We start from the raw sequence: 5,978 nt of genomic DNA on the forward strand, positions 1-5,978 counted from the left end.
GTGATGTTGGTTCTGGAGAAAGCAGAACCAACATCAACCAATTATGTGACTGTATGGACTGAACCTTTGTGTCCCTTAAATTCATACATTAAAACCTAATCCCCAACATGGTGGCACTGGGATGTCTTTGGACAGGTGATTAGGTCATGAAGGTGAAGCCCTCATGAATAGGACTAGTGTCCTTATAAGGAGCTAAAGAGAGGAGAGTTGTCCCTTCTGCCTCATGAGTACCCAGCAAGAAGATGTCATCTAGCAACCAAGAGCAGCTGCCACCAGACACCAAATCTATGGGGCCTTGTTCTTGGACTTCCCAGCCTCCAGAACTGTGAGAACTAAATTTCTCACAGTTATAGTTTATAAGCCACACAGTTGGTGGTATTTTCTTATAGCAGCCAAAACAAACTAAGACAGTGACCCTGGGCAAAATCAAGGGATACAGCCAGACTTGGTTTCTTCTCCATCTATAGGATGGTGATAATAATGGCCCACAACAATGTTGTCAGGATTAAATAAGACTTGGATATACAATATATGTTGCTACACTTACTCGGATCTATACATGAATGCCCTCATCTTTGTACACAAACATCTGTGTCTGCAATAAACTGCCACAAACACTGATGCCCAAAAGATGTGGTTTTGGTTCTGTTTTTAAAGTACCTACTCAAGGAAATTCGTCCAGCAATCCCTTCTCAGTGAACTCGTACTGCAGAGCATATTTGTATCCCTTTCCCTTGGATTCATTTATTTGCAGTTTATTTTTCTAGCAGTCACTACAATCCCCATAATACAGGAAGTCTCATTCATGGTTCACGTCTGGGAGACTTGACAGATGCTGCTTAAATATTTAGAAATTTCTCTTTAAAGAAAGCAGCTGAAACCGAGGCCTGTCAAGCTGTTAAAACGTGGCCCTATTCCTCAAACTCACGTTTCAATGTTAAGACTGTATTTGGCTTTCGGTGTTTCTAGAAAGGCCGTGGTGATTTTTATATGTATATTTTTTCAAAGTCAACATAGATGGCACTTACCTTTGCATAACTTTCATATACAACATCATGACTGAACACCAAACATGTAACTGACTGTTCGCTTTCAATTTAAGTAAGTCATTTGGTGTGGTTATTATAAAAGTAGAACTTCAAATTCTTCTCCATCCAAAGAAAACACAATTAAAATCGAAGCAACATTCCAGTGGAGTACTGCTTTATTTGAAGAAGAAAAATGTCTAGCTGACAAGAAAAAAAAAAAAAATTTTCAAGAAAGCAAGACAGCCAACTGTCAAGGATGTGACACCAAATGGCAACTTAAGCATCATCATTCTTACGATTCTGTCTCAGTGAAGATGGTGTGGCAGGGTGATGGGCCACATCCTATTTCCCTTTCCTTAGAAGGAAGGAACACGGAGTTCCTGAGAATTTAGGAAGACCTGGAGCCAGCTTCCTCGGCCTTGTTGCCTGTCTGCTAGACCAGACTGTCTCTAGCGGAGATGTGAGAAATTAAACATCAGAAAAGGAAGTAGGGCTTCTCAGGCTGGCTTTCTGACATTCTTTCCTCCCCTGACAGGTGTAATAAAAGACACACATGTCAACCCTTAACAGCTCAGAGGCAAAGCAGGTAACATTGCACTATAAAGAACACCATTATGGAAAACTGCCTTATCGAGCTATTTTCTTGTCCCACAGAAGACTCAAAGAAATTATTCTGTGTTGCTCTCTCGACAATTTCATACCAGAAAGGATTTTTACAGCAGCAAGAAGCAGCCTGAGAGCGACTGAATTTTCCAATACAAACCTGAATCCACTTCAGGATGAAGGATGATAAGGCTCCATGGCTTTCACTTTCCAAAGATGCCTGGATATGGCCATCTTGGAAGGTAAAAGGCAGTGCCTGTTTCCTCATCATATTCTTTTACTGAGTAAAATAGATAATCTTAGGTATAAATATCTGTCATTTTTTTCCATGGCATTTAATATAATTATTTCATTTTGATTGGGGAAAAAGCCCATAAGTATATTTTCTTCATCTGAATTAGACTATACTTAAAGAAAAAAAAAAAGTTTCTGAGTGCTGCAGCACAGCAAAAATGTCTCTGCTCCCTGTTTGTAAAATGATCACTCTGTGATTAAAAGCCTCCTTCTAAATGTGACTTCTTGTCTGTATTCTTGAATGTAGACAGTGTTTAGCCAGTGAACCATTAGTCATTTTTCCCACAAATATGATTGGGCACCTGCTGTGTCGCAGGTCCTGTGCTGGGCTTATCAAAAAGAATGTCACTATCCCTGCCCTCCAGAAGCTCCTAGTGCTGTGGGACTCTGATGGATGGACAGGGGTAGCGAAGACCCAGACATGGTGGGGCCAGATCGAACTGGCAATGTTTTAAAACACTTCTTTCAGTAAAAGTGTAGCCAGAGTCCTAACAAATGAGTGAACTATTTATCTACCTCCCCAAGACAGTGTGGTACTGGCAGAACAAAAGAGAGCGCCTGGAAACAGACCCACACAGATAGAGCCAATTGATTCTGGACAAAGGTGAAAAGTAATTCACTAGAAGAAGGATAGCTTTCCAACAAACGGTGTGGACCTATTGGACATCCAGAGGCAAAATAAATAAACTTCAGCATAAACCTCACACCTTATTAAAAAAATTCAAAATAGATCACAAACATAAATGAAAACGTTAAACTTTTTAGAAGCAAACATAGGAGAAAATCTTTGTAATCTGGGGTTAGGCAAAGAGTTCATAGATATGACACCAAAAAAGATAAAGTTGCTAAATTGAACTTCTTCAAAATCAAAAACTTTTGCTCGGTGAAAAGTTAAGAGAGTAAAAAGTCAAGCTACAGACTGGGAGAAAATATTTTTTAAATACCTAACAAAAGATCTAGAATATAAAAAGAACCACCAGAGTGCAGCAGTAAGAAAACTGACAACCCAGTTTTTAAAAAATGGTCAAAACACTTGAATAGGTGTGTTACCAAATGGTATATATATGTGACAAGCATACGAAAAAGATATTTATCATAGTTATTAGGCAGATGCAAATGAAAATAATCATGAGGCACCACTGCACACCTATTAGAATAAATTTTAAAATCTGACAGTAACAAGTGCTGGTGAGGATGCAGAGAAACTGGAACATGTAAACATTTCTTATAAAGTTAAACATAGACTTACCATATGACCCAGCAATTCGACTCATAGGTGTTTACCCAAGAGAAATGTGAGCCTGTGTCCACTCAAAAATTTGTATGCAGATATTCATTAGAAGTTTTATTCGTGACAAGGCCAGGTGCAGTGGCTCACACCTGTAATCCCAGCACTTTGGGAGGCGAAGGCAGGCTTCCCAGATCACCTGAGGTCAGAAGTTCAAGAGTAGCCTGGTTAACATGGTGAAACCCCATCTCTACTAAAAATACAAAAATTAGCCAGTGAGCCGCAATGAGCCGCAGTGAGCCAAGATCGTGCCACTGCACTCTAGCCTGGGCGACACAGCCAGACCCTGACTCAAAAAAATAAAAATAAAAAAGAAGTCATAACAGTATAAAACTAGAAACCACCCAGATGTCCATCATCAGTGGGTTAACAAATTGTAGTATATCCATACAATGGATCACCAGCAGCAATAAAAAGGTACAACCTAGTGATTCCTGCAATAACATGGATGATCTCAAAAGCATTCTGCTAAGTGAAGGAAAGTCAGACACAAAAGACTACATACAGTATGATTTCCTTCATATAATATCCTAGAAAAGGAAAACGCATAGCGACAGAAGAAAGCACAGTGGGTTGCACGGGGCCAGGGCTGGGGAGGAAATTGACTCTAAAAGGGCATGAGGGAATTTTTTTTAAGGTGATATAAATATGCTACATTGTAATTGTGAGGTGGTTATGTGAGGGTATATATGTGTCAAACTCATCAAATTGTACATTTCATTTTTCACTAATTTGATCCTATGTAAAATATGCCACAAAAAGCTGACTTTTACAAAATCAGTGGGAGCCAGGCATGGTGGCTCATGCTTATAATCACAACATTTTGGGAGGCCGAGGTGGGAGGATCGCTTGAGTCCAGGAATTTGAGATCAGCCTGTGCAACATAGTGAAACCTCATCTTTACAAAAAATCAAAAAAGTAGCCAGGTGTGGTGGTGCTTGCCTGTAATCCCAGCTACTTGGGAGGCTGAGGTGGGAGGACTGCTTGAGCCTGGGAGGTTGAGGCTGCAGTGAGCTATGATTGAACCACTGCACTCCAGTCTGGGCAACAGAGACCCTGTCTCAGAAACCAACCAACCAACCAACCAACCAATCAATAGGAAGTAAAAATCCACACATGAAGCCAAGAGATTTTTGGAAAAGGCACAATGATGGAAGGATTTTATATAGAAGATATCAAAATATGGTAACTATAAAGTGACCATAATTTTAAAAGTATGCTACTGGTACAGCAATAGACAAATGGATCTGTTGATGTAAAATAAAGTCCAAAAACAGAGCAATGTGCATATTCAGTAAATAGTTTAGGCAGCAATTTAAATTTGCAGGAAAAAATAGACTGTTCATAATTCAATAAATAGAATTGAAATCTGGATTTCATTTGGAAAAAGAATTGTTCCATAGTGCACATCGTTCTCAACAGTAAAATCTTAATTGATTAATTGATAACTGACCTACTTGTGAAGACTCATGCCATTGATTTCATGATCCTATTTAATGTCTGGAAGACCACTTCCTGCATTATGGTAGGCAGGTCCCTACAATAAATGAAAAGAATGCTCCCAAACACCCAAACTGATGGTTTCACTTCTGCCTTCTAGTGGGCATCATTCATCGCACTGGGAAGATAGGGATCTGAAGTGCTCCCTTCCACCTACACAGATAAAGGAGAGAGGATGGAAACCCTGAAATGTCAACATCCCTGCTAACTCTTCCAAGATGCCGAAGTAGACAGATGATCGTGTGTGAAGCTGAGCCCTTTAGTGTTCCTTAGATGTCCAACAGAGGGACGAAGAGTCAAAATTCCCTCTGCATCATAAGAGGAATTCAGGAGAAGCACCTTCCAGGAGGGAAGGCTCTAGCAATACCAGAGGAAGCTGCAGCTGGGAAGCAGGTGGCCAGGGAACAGTTCTTGGTGGCAGGGCCAAAGGACTTCTGAGACAAGGAGGCCAACGGCTAATACTCAAGGTTAAGCCATCAGTGTCAAGCAGTGTGGGCCTGCCCTCTGTCCTTCCAAACCTTCAGTAAAGACCTCACACCTGACTATGCTGGGTGAGTTGTTCTGGGGTAAGTGGCAGTGTTGTGGGGAAGCTTTTCTTCCTATTCCTGATCTTTCCTTCTATGAGTCATGACATCTATTCACCTGACACCCAGCCTCTCTCTGCCCGTGGCTACCTGTATTAGGCCATTCCTGCATTGCTAAAAAGAAATACCTGAGACTGAGTAATTTGTAAAGAAAAGAGGTTTAATTGGCTCATGGTTCTGCAGGCTTTACAGGAAACATGATGCTGGCATCTGCTTGGCTTCTGGAGTGTCCTCAGGAAGCTTATAATCATGGTAGAAGGTAAAGGGGAAGCAGGCACAGGGCCAGAGCAGGAGCAAGAGATGGAGGGGGAGGTGCTACACCCTTTTAAACAATCAGATCTCACAAACTGACTCACTATGGTGAGGACAGTATCAAGGGGATGGTGCTAAACTATTCATGAGAAATCCGCCCCCATCATCCAGTCACCTCCCACCAGGCTCTACCTGCAACACTGGGGATTACATTTCAACCAGAGATTTGGGTGGAGACATGTATACAGACTCTATGACCACCCCTCATTTGCTGGAAAGAGAAGCTGGGCCAGCAGAGCTCAGCTGCAGCTCCTGCTTGTCTTTCAGAACCAGTCAGGTGTAGACCTGGGACTGCGCATGCCATTCAGCGCATCCCTCCTTCCCATCAGTTCTGCTGGCCTCTGAGTCTCTGGTTTCTGTTAGGAAACC

This window comes from Rhinopithecus bieti, unplaced genomic scaffold (assembly GCF_001698545.2).
Source record: "Rhinopithecus bieti isolate Rb0 unplaced genomic scaffold, ASM169854v2 scaffold_13207, whole genome shotgun sequence".
Classification (NCBI taxonomy): domain Eukaryota; kingdom Metazoa; phylum Chordata; class Mammalia; order Primates; family Cercopithecidae; genus Rhinopithecus; species Rhinopithecus bieti.